Source organism: Amphiprion ocellaris, chromosome 9, assembly GCF_022539595.1.
Source record: "Amphiprion ocellaris isolate individual 3 ecotype Okinawa chromosome 9, ASM2253959v1, whole genome shotgun sequence".
NCBI lineage: Eukaryota > Metazoa > Chordata > Actinopteri > Pomacentridae > Amphiprion > Amphiprion ocellaris.
This window is the reverse complement of record NC_072774.1, coordinates 5,996,795-6,013,218: the sequence shown is the minus strand read 5'-3', so window position 1 is coordinate 6,013,218 and position 16,424 is coordinate 5,996,795.

Sequence of the window (16,424 nt, the reverse complement as noted above, 5' to 3'; positions counted from 1 at the left end):
TAGAAACAGAAAGACCACAAACAAACACACTGATATACTCTCAAACGTTCAACCTCACAGCCTCAAAATATCTGTTTAGGAAGTGTTGTGTTTCTAAATTCTGCTGAAAGCATTGACAGACATTCTCTTACAAGGTTGTGTAAAAAGCAGCCTGTCCTCTGAGCTACTGAGAAATATTCCTGAACAAAGTTTCTACGTGTAAATCGGCTCAACAAAAACTAAAGCCTCAGTAAGAGATAACAGGTATCGCAAATTATAAACAACTTTCTTTGTTAACTCAGACTTTCTGCTTCAACCTCACATAAAAAGGGGAGTTTAACTCATCAGGTGACTGAAAATGAACGGCTTGTACAGTTCTAGATCCAAAAGTAGGATGTTTCAACTCATGTTTTACTACAAATACATGCAGTAATAAATAAATACAATGGCTGGTTGTTAGTTTATTAATGTTACTTTATATACTGGATTGAACTTGAGCAGTGGAAGAGAGAAGGAATTTAATGAAATTATGGAGATTCAGAGAGGTAATGTTGTGCAATGTTAAGTTAAGCGCAGTTTAATTCAAACCAGCTGAATGTTAAACTTCAGTGCAGCTCAACGGGTTTCGGTTAACCTTAAAGTAAAATAACTTTTTTAAAAGCTAAAATACACAGCAGAGAAATACAGGTTGAGAAGGTCATTCTAATAATGAGGACAGCTGCTGCAGCAACTAACACAGGTGTTCAGCGGTAAGTTAGCCACCTGTGTTAATTAGCCCGCTAGCTAACTTAGCCGCTTAGCTAGCTAACGCGTCCGGACCAACTGCTCAAACACGACAAAACACAACTCTTCACAAGTCGCTGACTTAACGTACAACAAAACAACGCTACTGGTTAGAAGTATTTAACTTCTTACTGTGTTTTACTCCAAAAAAGGGGCAACAGCAGCCAGAGATGCTACCAGACGTGATGACCATAGATAAACAAAGACTAGTCTGACTGTCTTCTATATTATCTATGGTCTGACCAATCACTGCTCTCTGGCTCTCAGTCAGTCTGACCAATCACTGCTCTCTGGCTCCACCCTCTGAGAATCTTGTTGTCGTTTGGCTCCACACTTGCTGATGACCACTTCCGGTCTCAGAAAATGAAAAAAACTGACCTTTTTCGTTTCTGTCTCTTACTGATTTCATTTTTTTGTTATTCTAAATATAAAGTGAAAATCAAAACATTTTTAAAATTTCGTATATCCCTTTTTGATCATGAAAAGGAAAAATGCCTTGCATTTCAATTTAAATTTTTGTATTTTAAAAGGAAAATCAAATAACCACTTGTTTTTTGTTTTTCAATACCTGTTTCAGAACGGAAAATCCAGTTGCCAAAATATACACGGATTGATTACGGACCTAATACCAACATTTTGTTGTCTTCAAATAAGCATACAATTCAAATACAACAACACTATTAAAATAGCTTATGTTATAAAGCTGTATATGCTTCCAAAACTATTTTGAACACTGCTGGCCGCCACATAGGCCTACTTTTTCATTCACATCAAGATCATTATATATTTTTAAAAAAAATTAAATTGTTTGAAAAAGAAAGCTACCTGGAGGTTTTATTGGTGTGGTGATTCTCTGAGTTTCTCTTTGCTCATTCTTCTTCGCTTCGTTCAAGATAACATATTTAAGAGAAATTATATTTAATCCAGATTAGAAATTTGATTTCTTTTAAGACTGCATGGATTTTCTGATCTTCAAAAATAAAAGGAGCATACAACCGGTAATTGATAATTACATCCCATTCCAAAATAAATAGATTACTACAATTATTATTTGCCCAACTTTTCAGGGGTTTTTGTTTTAACAATACTCACCCACATGAACTAGTTATAGACATTGTTTAAATGACATTTTTTAGCGTTATTTGGGTAAAAAGATAATAACATTTAGTGGCCTGGCCTTTCTCCTTACATGTATTTTGTTTGTCAAATGGATTGCCCATTAAATTATCAAAATTCCATCAGCAAGTTATTAATTGGAAGCTCTTTTTTTCCTCCACAATTTCTCACTTTTCTTTGGAGCAACAGCAGGATCAGAAACAAGGCCTCATTCTTTTCTGGCTGTCCCAGAGATATAAATCATTGTCAGTCTTTTCAATGAAAATGCTAATATACTGTCACATGAGCGGTTTATGTGTGCACTCAGTTTTCTTAGAATTTCATTAATAACTCGTGATAGTTGTGAGAAACCACTTAAACTGTTGTGAGAATCACAACACAGGCTTTGATGAGTTGAAATAACAGATATGAAGTGTATTAATAAGCATATTCTTGTAAAAAACAAAGAATGAAATTTGCACTGGAGGCAGACTGCAGAAGGGCAATAAGTATTATATTTCAAACACAGCTAAAGGTTGAAAATTTGATATAAAATATGCCCTGATGTGTAACTAAATTTATAGAAAGTGATTTAGTAATGATGGTGATAATTTTACTTTTATAGTATCTTTCTAAAACAAAGTTAAAAATTTTGCACAAAACAGACATTAATCTACAGGGGTTAAAACCAAGTAGACAAAAGACCATATATATATATATATATATATATATATATATATATATATATATATATATATATTAGTCAGCTTCGGTTATTCAGGATGACAAACAGGGACAAGATTCTATTAGTGTGTGTAAAATGTACCTGGACAACAGAAATCTAATACCACTGAAACACTTTCACCATTTAGAAGACATTTTTGGTCAAAATGAACACGATCATATGGTCCCTTTTGCTTCCAAAAGTTTGCTTTGATGCTGTAAGTTGTCCTGCAAAGCACTCTGTCCTGAGTTTAAGCTTGAAAGACACATTTTACAGCAAAAAATATCTTATTTGTTTGTTTTGTTTCAACAGAGGACAGCAGTGGTAGCAAAAAGCTATGACTTTGAAGTTGCTGGTCGACTGGAGCTTCTCTGTGTGGAGTTTGCATCTTTTGTGTGGGATTTCTCCAGATGATTCCTCCAGCAGTCCGACGACATGCATGGTAGGTTAATTTTTAATATTAAAGTGGGTTGATATGAACAAGAGTTGTCTTTGCCCCGTGATGAATGCTTGGTATCTTGGTGCTTCTTGAGCTGTTGTGCTAAAACTTTTTCTTCAGTTCAAGGTCATTCTTGTTTTTAACTCCAAAAAAGCTTCTGGTTTTTCAGCATTTATCTGTATTTCAGAAAAATAGTGCACAACTGTTTTAGCTGTACATACTTTATTGCAGTGTCTTGCTTTGAGTCAAGTGCGATTAAGGGATAAAATGAAATTCAAACTGCTGGGTCAACAGTCTGAATGGATTCTCTGTTAAACCTGCTGAATAACATTGGTATGAAGGGAGAGCCACCTCACTCATCTATAGAGGTCACAGTGGTGAGTGTGGAAGGGTGTGATAGTGGCAAAGCTTCAGTGTACTGTAAGGTGTTGATGGCACTAACCAATATGTTGTTGTTGTGGTTGTAGAGTCGGTTTACTAAAGCTGGTGTCAGAATTGATACAGTTTAGGAACTCAGCTTTATGAGACATAAATCCTGTCAGTGGGATAATGCTGCCACCTTGTGTTTATTGGGAAGTTCTGCATCCAGAAAGCTGCAGATTTTCACACAGGAATCATCTTACTGGATGAACATTCACTCTAAAGACACTTGTTTTTAGGCATATTTTCACTGGGCCCAAATAATGAAGCTGCACAGTGATCAGTGAGTTTTTAGTCACATCACTGCATTTAATTTTCAGCTTTTTGTTGATCCACTAACTTCTCGATTTAAGGAAATACCTCAGGAGCCTGTTTTCTTCTTCACACTCTCCTCTCACTTTTGCTTCAGTTCCAGACATGTCTTGATATTTATACAAAAATTTCTCATTATATCGAAGTATATTCATGATTTTTTTATTTTTTTTTTTGCTAAAGAATCTGGTGTTGTGTTCTGTCAGGATCTACAGAATGTAGTTGTTAAATAATAATTTTGCCTATATTTTCCTTATTGTTGAGGTCACAATAGAAAAATAAGAACAATAAAAACAAGCAAAGCTGCAAGAATTCAATCTAAACCAAACACACATGCACAATATTCACTCTCTTGTGCACAGCAGGTAATGTGGAGAGAATGCTACAAACCTACAACCTTGGCTACTTTGTTCCAGGGATGAATCTAGTTATTCATTATTTACTGGCTTTTCAAAGAAACTGCAGAACCTCGTCTTGTTTTGTGAGCTGTGTGTAGGTCAGTCAGTGTAAATATGTAATTCACGCATTCTCTACTTGCATTACCGTGAAAAGGATTCTCCCTGCAATGGCTTGCTATCCTCAGTTTACAGATGCTGTGCTGCTATTTTCTCTCACATTTTACAAATAATGTATGAAAACCTAAATGCAGGCAGTCCGTGAAGATTACCGGGCATGCAGGTCACGATAAATCCAGTAGGAAAGCAGCAGCGTAGAAGACTAGAGAAATGTCAGAGAAAAACAAGCTAAATTGTCTTTTTTTTTACCCCATCCTAATAATCATTTATGAGAACTGTCATATTTATCGTATTACATGATAAAAAAGACTATACCGCTGTGCAAAATCTCTTAAATGTCAAATGATTGTAAATTGAATCGCCTCTGAATAACTGCATTACTTCGAAGCTGATCAGCAGAGTACTTTATCATATGAGCAATCACAAATAAATGCTTTTGAAAGATTATATTGAACAATCAGGCCCCAAAGTAGAAACTCAGTGCAACAAAACTGAATCCAGCTGTGATCACTAGAACTAAACTGAGTCCACCTGTGATTTCCAATCAGCTTAACTGCGTGAACGTGGTTATAAAATGAGATGTGAACAGCGGAACGTCATCAGTTTTGGACCTATTAACTATGTCTATCTGCATGTCTGCATCATGGTTTTAAATGGGATGGAATTTCCAGAAGAGCTGAATAATGTGATTGTGAGGCTTCACAAAGCTGAAAAGCAATCCAAGAGGATCAGTGATCAACTGAAAATCAGCAGAAAAGCAATGTCGGCAGTAATCAGGAGGTATAGAAGGAGCGATAGTAGCACTAATCAGGGCTGTAGTTGTCGTCATCCTAAAATGACTCCACAGAGAGTGGAGACAACGGATGCCTTAGACTTGACACGGAGGTTATCAATTGAAATCAGAGTTTCCTTAAAGCTCAGACAGTGAAGGATAGTCCGTAACATCAGATTCTACAAAGAGCATCCAAAAAAAAAATCTTGTCTAGTCTTTGGCACAAAACTACAAGACTAAACTTTGCTAAAGAATGTGAAAAGAATCCTGATGAATGCTGGGAGCACATTCTTTTGTCAGATTAAGATGAATTAGTTGAGTTCAGATGGAGTCCAGCATGTTTGGTGTGAACCTGACCAGGACTACCACAGTGGATGAATAGTCCTGACAGTGAAGCACGAAGATGGATGTGTGATGATATGAGGCTGCATGAGTGCAAAAGGTCTTGTGCAGATGACATTTATAGTTGAATGCCTGAGGATAAACCAAAATACTGTCTGACCAGATGACTCCCAGTCTGGAGAAGCCTGAAAGAAGACGAATATTCCGACATGAGAACCATCCAACAAACAAAATCACACAAGAGTTTTGAAAGAACAAAGTGAAAACTACGACCAGGACAATTATGCTGTCTGACTTGAATCCAACAGAATGGATATTTGTGGTATTTTAAAGAGAAAGGTAGAGCAACACAACCCCTCCAGCAAAGAGCAGTTGAGAAAAATGGTAGAAACTGCAGAAATTTGGAATCCTTCGTGCCATTATTAGAAATAAAGGTTTAAGTACTGAAAATGTAAAAGATTAGAATCTGAGTAATGAAAGGTTGACTGACTTTTGATGCTTTGAGTTCCTACTGTGGGGGCTGTATAATGTTTAATATAATAAATCCAAACTGTTAGCTTTTAATTTAGAGTAAATCTACTGTTCCAGTTAAACATAATGCAACTACTGAGGGGTGATACAAGTTCTAGCCACTTGACATTTGGATAACATTGCATAGGTGTTGTATAAGAGCAGCAAAAACCCACTCCCTTTGACTTGACTTGTGAAAAACTTTCTTTTCATGGTTCTATAAAGCTGTTTAGGTGAAATTAAACAAGCTTACCTGTAGGCGTAAGTCTGCAGACTGAGGTAATCTGCTGGTTAATTAAAGTAGGCCGCCGTGCCTGAGGACGTACACGGTTATTGTCTTGTCATTCAGTCACAGTGCTTCTCAGAGACACCTTTAGAGGGGAAAGTGCCTCGAACTAATCCACCCGTCTGCAGCGGCCCACAAGGGAAGCGGTGGTCAGCATTCAGGCGGCCCACACAACAAAGATCTGCTTCATCTGAATTCAGCACAGTGGCCTCTGAGCCGCCGTGGAGGCCCTGATGAACTCTGGGAAGCCGGTGTGATACTGCAGGGGTGTAATTGAGACGCACACAGAGAAGTATTACTGCTACTTTGCTTTCCTTGTCCTCGTGGTGACTGGAGAGGACCACACTCGCTGGGGAAATGCTGATTCAGAAGAAGGTCTCAGCAAATGTCTCATTCATTTTTCAGCACTGGCACACTGCCGCTGCCAGCCGCATGAATAAAGCATATCCAGAGATGGTGCTCAAGCTCAATCGCAAACACATATTAATGTTTTATGGGCGAGGTTATGACTATGAGCTGTGACTGTGGGGCACTGGACCTCTGCGAGCCTGATGAACACATCACCGAGTGGATAGACAGCTGTCTGGAGCAGCTTCAGAATACAGTGTTGAACAAATTTATCAGACCATCCAGTGTATGGTGTTTGCCACTGCTGCCTTAAATTAACAGTACTGCTGATTACCAAAATATATTATGTTTCTGTAACTGTTAATCCGCCAGTATGTGCAAGCCCTTTAATCCAATTGATATCTTTAATGGTAAAATATAATTATTGTTGTTGTACATAAATTTTCAAATTTACTGTTTGACAAAAAAGCAGGAAAAAATAGTAAAGCACATTGTTATTTTTTGATTGAGATGCCAAATTACACTTATTTGCTTGCATTCCTGAACAGAAAAATTTGTGTTAGTGATTGTATGTTATCCATCCATCAATTATCTATACGTCACTTAATCATCATTTGCGGTGCTGGAGTCTATCCCAGCTGACTTATGGTGAAGGCAGCGGACACCCTGGACAGGTCACCAGTCTATCACAGGGCTACATATAGAGGCAAACAAGCACTCACACCTACAGATAGTTTAGAGTTACCAGTTACCATGTTTTTGGACTGTGGGAGGAAACCAGAGTACCCAGAGAAAATCCGTGCATGTACAGGGAGAACATGCAGACTCCATGCAGAAAGATCTTAGGAAGGTGGGGACGTGAACAGGGGATCTTCTAGCTGCAAGGCAAAAGTGCTAACCACCAAGCCACTGTGCAGCTTTGGTTGTCTTCCAGTGTGGTGCGGTATAAAAAGCTGAATTCAGTTTGAAATTCTTCACTCCTGTTCAAAATGATGAAACACGGGGAACTCGCTGAGAAAGACAGAGTCTCAGTTTTTTAATTAAAGCACTTCATGATGCTGGATGGTCTTTTGGACAAATAGGACAAGACATAAAGGGTTCTCACAGTGTGGTCAAGTATGCCCTGGACTTGATTGCAAAGACTGGTACTAACAAAATGCACCAAGAGAGAGGCCAAAAACGAAAGCTAACTGAAGCAGATGTCAGGCATCTCAAGATTTGAACTCCTAGAGACAGAAGGAAGACCACTGCTGATCTTCAGGCAGAGGTTAATGCTTCTTGATCAGAATCTGAAAAAGTCTCCAGAATGACCACAAGCAGATGACTGAAGGAACAAGGTTTAATGGGAAGGGCAGCTGCTAAGAAGCTATAATTGAGGCCTGCAAACATCCAAAAACATCTAAAATTTACCAGGGAGCACAAACACTGGACTGTAGGTGACTGGAAGAAGGTACCCTGGACAGATGAGTCCATGTTAGAACTCTTCCGTTGGCATTGTCATGTTTATGTCTGTTTTGATGCTCGATGCATCACAGTGAAACACGGTGGAGGTTCCATTATGGTATGAGGTTCCATTTGTGGAAAATGGCATGGGCATATTAGTTAAAATGGATGTTAATATGAACAAAAAGGTCTACCACAACATCTTGGTGCATCATGGAATCCCTTCTGGATTGAACCTGATTGGTTGTGGGTTCGTATACCAAGAAGACAATGACCCCAAGCAGACTTCAAAGCTGTGCAGAGACTGCTGGACCAAGAAAAAGGAATCTGGAGTCCTGGAACTGATGGACTGGCCAAGTTAAAGTCCAGACTTGAATCCTATTGAACAGATCTGGGATTTATTGAATTCAAAAATAGATCACACAAAAGTTTCATCCAAAACAAGTCTCTGGGAACAGCTAGAAACTATTTGGAACTCACTAACAAAACAGACTGTCGAAAAGTACATGAAAACAATGGCAGCAAAATGCAAGCAGTTATCAGGGCCAAAGGATATCATACAAAATATTAAGATATTTGGTTAATATGTGTGAAAAATGACTGTTTAGTTGTTCTGGTTTATTTGCCTAATGAATAACAATACACTTTATGGACTGAAATAAGTCTTTTTGACAGATTTCTAACATATTTGTGTCTTCTCGCTTTTTATGACAGGTGGTATAATAAATTTGTAAAAGGCTTTGCAGCAGCTGTACAGTCTAAACACAGCACTCAGAGCTCTCCTATCCAACAGAAGCAGCTGGTTTGTGTTGTTCTTTACTCCGTGGGTCGCTTGAAACTGTCCCGTTGCTGCAAAAATCCAGAGAAAATGCTTCTTTTTCTCTTTCTCTGCACATACATGCAGCCATGCTGCTCGGGGTGTCGTTTCACAGCACGTTATGTAAGCCGGTCGGTGGAGTTTCTCTGCTCTAGTGACTCCGAGAGGCAAACATGTAACACACAGCCCGAAGTAAAACGTATTGATCTGTGTCAGCAGGTCACTGACTGGTGCTGGATTCCTGCCAGGGTTTGTAATGGGAATGGATGGTTCTCACGTGTGACTGTACATGCAATGTGTGCTGCTGAGTCCTGCTCAGCTGGAGGACATTTGTGTGTGTGGAACTTGAGTATATGAATGGGTGTGGCAAGTAAATGAAAATTTTCTGTGGTTTATTCTGTATTAGTAAGCATTAAATAGGGTCAGATGAAAGTATATGCAGGCTGTACGGTTCACACAAAGAACTATAAATGTCAATACTAAGCAAATCTGATTACTTTCATTTTAGCCTGAAACCACAGCTAAACTAATCTGTGCGTCTGCAGTCATGGGGTGTTTAATGCCTTGTCGTATTTTGGCAGGAAAAACATGTTAAAAATGGAAGAAAATTGTGAAAACAATAGCAAATATGTGTAAAAGTTTTTTAGATTTGCTTTAAATACAGTTAATTAGTGTAATTTTAGAGTCAGACAGTATATTTTTCATATAAATGTGATGCATATATTTCCATTTCTTCAAGTCAACATGTAAATTCATATTTTTTTCTATTCTAGTTACTGCTTGTAATATAACAAAACTGGGAAATCTGTAAAATAAATGGTTTAAAAATTATTTACAATATTTCAAACCTGAATACATCACAAAATGAAACGTAAAATATTTATATTTTTACTGATTTAAACTTTTTTTTAATAGTGTAATTTTATGGTCAAACCTTGTAAATGAGTCAATTACCATTTTATAAAAAGTTTTTTTAACCTCCTAAGACCTGGCATCCACATATGTGGACTTTTTTTTTTCTCAAAAAAGCCTATTGTTAATAACAACGGCGACAATAATAACAATAATAACTACAATGTTAATATTTATAACAACAATAATAATATAAACTTAATATAACTATATTACAACTATTGTAAATATAATAAACATAATATTCAGATATTAAATATTATCCAGTTATTATATTTATTGGTTACTTGTCATCCCAAATAACTGGAAGAAATCTAAAATGTCCAACCAAGGCTCGGGTCTTAGTAGATTAATGTGGACTTTATTTACAGTTATACCTTGGTTGGTTATAGTTAACAGTTAATATTTTGACATTTTTGTCTTTTATTCTATTATTTATTGCTTTTGATGTGACAAAACGGGGAGAATCTATCAAATAAAAGTACATTTTTCAGAAAATTACAAGTAAAAACTGCATGTTATGTAGGTTAATTGTAAGGTTGGTGTTTCAGTTCTCAGCCTCTCCACATGCTAAAGTGTCCTTGAGCAATGCACTGAATCTGAAGCTGCTCCTTCAGGTTCAGGCAGCTCTGAAGCCTTTATATGTGTGTGAATGGAAAACACTGTAAAGCGCTTTGAGCACCACTAAAGAAGAAAAGCACCATATAAGTGCAGACCATTTAACATTTATGGACCGGAGGTGTCTCCCCACATGCATCAATAAGTCTTCGACCCTTCCTCTCAATTCCCAGTTCCTCAACTCTTCTCCTCATGTCTTAGTCTGTCCTATTTGGGATGTGAGCAAAGGAGGTGAGAATAAGACACAAGGCAGTTAAGAACACTATAAAAAAAATGTAAAAGTAATAAACAACTGTGAAAATCAATCACTGTAATGTTCAAAAACAGTAAAAATATAAAATAATAATAATAATAATAATAATAATAATAATAATAATAATAATAATAATAATGGCAAATATCTAATATACCATAATGGGCAAAATCTGTGAAATAACAGTTTTAAATTATTTACCATTCTCCAGTGCTTAATATACAGAATGTTTCTTTTAAATAATGGGAAATATCTGTAAATTAATCCTATTTTAAGCTGATGCAGTAAGAAATTGTGTAATTTTACCATCACACATTGTAAAAGAATACTTTCTACTGTTAGGTGGAGGACTACAACTTACAGTTTTGTCCTGTTTTTTTGCAGTTTTTCTGTGATTTCAGTTGATGTTATCAGTAATTTAAAAAGAGAGGTGAGGAATCTGTAAAACAACTTTTTAAAAAATTACTTCCCAATGGAAAATATCTGTAAACTAATCATATTTTAGGCTGTAATTTTACAGTCACACGTTGTAAAGGAATCATTGCAGTTTTGGCCCGTTCTTTTGCAGTGAACATGTAAAATGTTTATTACTTTATTCTGTGATTTTGCTCTATCAGTAATTTAAAAGGGAAGGTGAGGGGGTTTGGAAAAGAATCTGTGAAACAACATTTTCAAAAATTACTTCCCATTTTTCAATCATTAATAAACATAAATTTTCTTTCATATAACAGTAAAATAAGTAAAATAACTATATAGTTTCTGACTTAAATACAGAGAAAAGGTAGTGTAATTTTATAATTAAACATAGAAGATCAAGTAACTACTATAAAACAATTTTAAAACATATATAAAAGCATAGATTTTTGATGTGGATATTTACAGTTTTGGTCTATTTGTAACAGCAAACAGAGTAAATTAATATTTATTTCTATGTATTGTTCAAAAACTATTGAAAAATCTTGAAATATCCACAGTTAAACATGACGTGTTGCACATCTGCCTATTTATTTTATGATCTCTGTTAGATGAGCAGAACAATGTTAATGGCAGCTAGCAGCGTTACAGCTATTATACTAATCATTGTAATTTAATTCACGCTGTGGCATAATGTGATGAGAATATACAAATGTCAAATATTGTGACACACAGAAGAGTACTGCACAAATAAGGAGGAATATACATAATATGACTGAGTGATTTAAATTATATCGACACATTTGTCTGTCCTGAAGTTGGCATGGTTTATATTGTCCAGCTTAGTGTCGCCTCTTTTTTGCCACATATGATGAAAAAACCTTTTGCTCAGAGCTTCTTCTCCTCTTTCTCTGAGATGCATTTTTGGAATTGAGACACTCTTCGAGATCAGATCGATTTCTGGGTCACAGGCAGGAGGACGGAGGAGACAAAAAGGCTCAGAATGATGGAATAAGATGAGCCTCTTGTCACCGGTTCACTGGTTATCTTTCCTTGGACCACTTTGCTGGTTACTAACCAGAAACACCCCTCAGGACCTACCTTTTCGTTTGATCCACTACAATTTGACCCTTGTCAGTAGCTCAGCTCCTTACGCTGCCCAATTTTCCTGCTTCCGGTGCATCAGCTTCAAGAACTGACTCTTTACCTGCTGCTTAATATATCCCACTTACTGACATGAGCCACAGGATAATCACTTCATCTGTCAGTGGTTTTGATGCTGTGAAAGCTGCACAAATCTTACGGATATTTACTTCTCAAGAAATTTAATTGCAAATTTGTTGCATCTAAAGCTGACATTCAGGTTTATTTTCCAAGTGAAAGATATAATTACAGACTACTAAAAAAAAAACCCATCAAGGTTGTGGGATCCTTTTGCAAATGTAAAATAACTAATACAAGACAGCAACCTTGTCAGGGGAGAATGCAGATAAGTCGGGTGTATCACAAATTTAATCACTCGCTGTGCTGGATCTCGCCTCCTGAATACATTCCGGTGTGACCTGACCTAGAAGTGCTGCTGTATTGCTATTCACGTCTCATCAAGTCGAGGCGCAGTGTTTTCTGTCTGTGCAGGTAGAACGTTGAGTCATAAAAAAATGAGACACGGCTCCTTACTGACTTCATTAAGGCCAGCAGGAGTTTGGCAGAGCTGCTGACACAAACCAATTTGCATGCGTAGCTCCAAGAAAGTGGACCGACACCATACCTCGCACGTCACATGCCGGCCGCGGTGACTCCTTGACAAAATTACACCTGGGACTGTATTGCCAATCAGAAGCAGAATTTATCGTTCCAGCACAAGGAGCAGCCAATAAATTGGTATCAGCTAAGGAAAATGAGTTTACTCACGGCTGCCGGTTCTGCCTGGCACTGCAAAAGGGTCTGAGCACTCCCAAGTGCTTCTCTTATTCTGGTAATAAATTGTGACAAAAAAAGGTTCCGCCTGCAGTTTAAACACTCCCCTGATGGAACAGGTAATAGTGAGCAATACCGTTGACGTCTTATTTATGGCTTCTGGTAACTGAGCGTATCCCATTAGCCATAAACAGCTCTGCTTTTCTTGGAGGGGAGAAAAAGAGGAGCAGATTTGCTTTTTTCCTCCACTGTTCCTTCTTTTTCAGCCCTGTTTTTATCCTCGATATACAGCAGAATGTCACAAGCCCTTAGCTGCATCCCAGGTCTGATTGGATTGATGGTATGTGAGCTAGCAGTGGCTCATAAAACCTGAAGTTATGGCCTTCTGTCACGGTGAACTATTAGTGTTCTGTGATTTATTTCTACATATGAGGACCTCTGCTCTTTTCTTGCAATTGTAGTGTAGGATGTCTACTTCCCTGCACATCCTATATTGCTGATTTTATAGTATTTTAATATCCATGGTGTGTTTAATAAATCATTTTTGCCCGACTGTGGTAAACTGGTGTAGCTTGTCATGGCCTTGAAGCCAGGTTTTGACTAAATTGGGGACTCATCTGGGATTTGAACCCAGAATCTCTCTCGCAGATTTAATTTATTGGCAGGTTTTACTCTTTACGTGTGAAATCTCAGATTTTTATCAGACTGTGTGCAAGTAGTGGCTCATAAAAATTGAATTTAAGTCCTTCTGTCATGATAATCTATTCTTGTTCTGTGGATAATTTGTTCATATGAGGACCTCTGCTCTTTTCTTCTCAATTGGACTCTAGGATGTGCACCCTCATGTACATCCTACATTATTGATTTTATTATATTTAAATATCCTTGATGTGTTTAATAAATTGTTTTTACCCAGCTGTGGTAAACTGGTGTAGCTTGTCATGGCCTTGAAGCCAGGTTTCGACTAAATTGTTGGCTCGTCCGAGATTTGAACCCAGAATCTCTCACAAATTTGACTTGGCAGGTCACACTGTTTGCGTGTTAAATCTCAACTTTATCACTCTGTGTGAAAGTAGTGGCTCATAAAAGCGGAGTTAGGGTCTTCTGTTGTGGTGACCTATCAGTGTTTTGTGGCTTATTTGTACATATGAGGACCTCCACTCTTCTTTTGTCAGTTGCAATCTAGGATGTTCACTTCCTGCACATCATATATTGCTGATTTTATTAGATTTAAATATCCTCTGCATGTTTAATAAATTATTTACCAGACTGTGGTGATCTGGTGTATCTTGTCATGGTCTTGTGAGCCAATTTTTGACTAAACTGGGGGCTTGCCCAGGATTTGAACCTGGGATGTTTCTTGCAAATTTGAGTTCTTAGAGGTGTATTGACACGTCCTACTATCTACATATGAAATCCCCACTTTAATCACTCCATCTTGGCTGTACAAATATGGAGTCATGGCATTTGTACTCCAGAATGTGCCAGCAACATTCAAGCGTTTGATGAACATGGTTGTTTTAGGGTTGAAGGCATGCAAACTGGTGATTTATAGCAACTTCTCCAGAAGATTAGGACACTGTTGGATCATCTGGCTCAAGCAAATCTTACTGTCAGCTTGGTAAAGTGACAAAACAACAGTGAGATATCTTGGCTTAGTGGTCAGATATATCTCGCAAAGCTAGATTTTATACAAATTGTGACAGAAAGGCTTACAAGAACATGAATGCATCTCCGTGTTGGACAGATAACAAGCTTTTTTTTTCAGTTGTGATGAGCTAAAGGCCTGATTAGTGAACAGGAAGCAGCTTCAGTTAACGCAGACAGATTCAAGGCAGCTTAGATGACAAATAGGTGGATCAATTCAAAATATGGAAAGTAAATCTGATTCATGTATTGCAGATAGATTAATCTTTAGTGTCAGTGCACAAAGTGAAAGTACTAAGACAATGAAATGCAAAACAGCAGTGAAGTGCATCATTTACAGTATGGTCTGTACAGTATGTTACAGTATAGAAGGGTAAATATTCCAAACCTCCCACAAAACCTTAATTAAAATTGCTGAATTAACCTCTGAAAACTCATCTCAAAGTTATTTATTTTGAAGATTTTTTTTTGTGAAAATGACTCCTTACAGCTTAAAACTGGCTTAGATGTAGCTCTACACTGTTGTTTCTTGTAGAACATACAGATCAAGGGAATCATCTGTCTTCAAAAAAGCAAAAAAAAAAAAAAAACAAAAAAAAAAACAATATTTTAACAAAATCTTGATCAGACATTGATATTAACATTCATTTTCTTGGCTTGTTGACTAAAACTGAACAGACTTTAACACATCAATGAGCCTGTATTTGCACAATTCGGTGTGCCACTTCAAAAAAAAGCTACAAGAAGGTCATAAGGCATGTTTTGTAATGAAGCTCAGTATTCATATTTTCTGCCTCAGTGAAAGAAAAACTTTGGAATGTGTCAGTTCAAATTCTTGTTCTCCACATGAAAGAAGCAGCTTCCCTCAGGGTCAAAGATAGATATCATTGGCATTAGGTTATTTTTGGTTAAAACAGGATAAACCAGGGTTTGTTTTTTTTATATATTATCCAATGGATTGCATAATTAGAAATATTTATTTGTAACTTGTGTAAGAGGTGGATGATGAGTTTTACTTGAATTTTGGCACATCTGCTGGATTATTTGCCTTAAGTTTTAACATAAGGTTCCACATATGGTTGATTTTAAAACGCTGCACTCTCATTTTATCATAGTCTCTGTCTACATTTTGCTCTTATGGAACAATAAAACTTACAGAGCAGAAAGTCCCAGTTGAAATAGTCTTGCAGCTTCCCTGAGGTGCAGTTAAAAATGTTCTGACTTTGCTTCAAAACTACAAGGCTTCTCCTCTGTCATTTATAATGTGATGAGCTTAATATCAATACAGTCACATTGATTTGACTTTAATGGGTGTTTTATTAATATTACTATTTTGATTAGGCCGTTTGGATGATTTAAGTTTTGACACGTCACTCCATTACTCATGCAGCTTAATTTTTCAGCAAGAAGTTTAATGCAGAGGTTCTCATTCAGATGACAATAAAAATGCATCTGTTTTTCTATGTGAACAAAGAATGCATTAGTGTGTGTTTTTATTAGCTAAAGTGTGTAGCCCAGTGATTTACATGGTGTGTTAATGACTTCTAAGTGGACACTGTAAAAAAAGTTTAATTTAATTTAATTGTAATTTAAAAAAATAAATAAAAATACTGTCATTTTACCAGTTTTGCATATTTTAGATAATATTTAGTAAAATCACAGAAAAAAAATACATGGTGACTATAAAAAACAAACCAAAAAAAAAGGAAATGTAACAAAAACTACATCAAAAATCCATATTCTTAAATTTTAGGTTAAGTTTTTTAGTTAAGTTGGCTAAAAATAGAATTTTTAAAAGTTATTTAAAGAATAAATTATGTATATTAAGAATTGAATAATGTTTTTTTTAATAGTTATTTTTACACATTTTGCTCATTT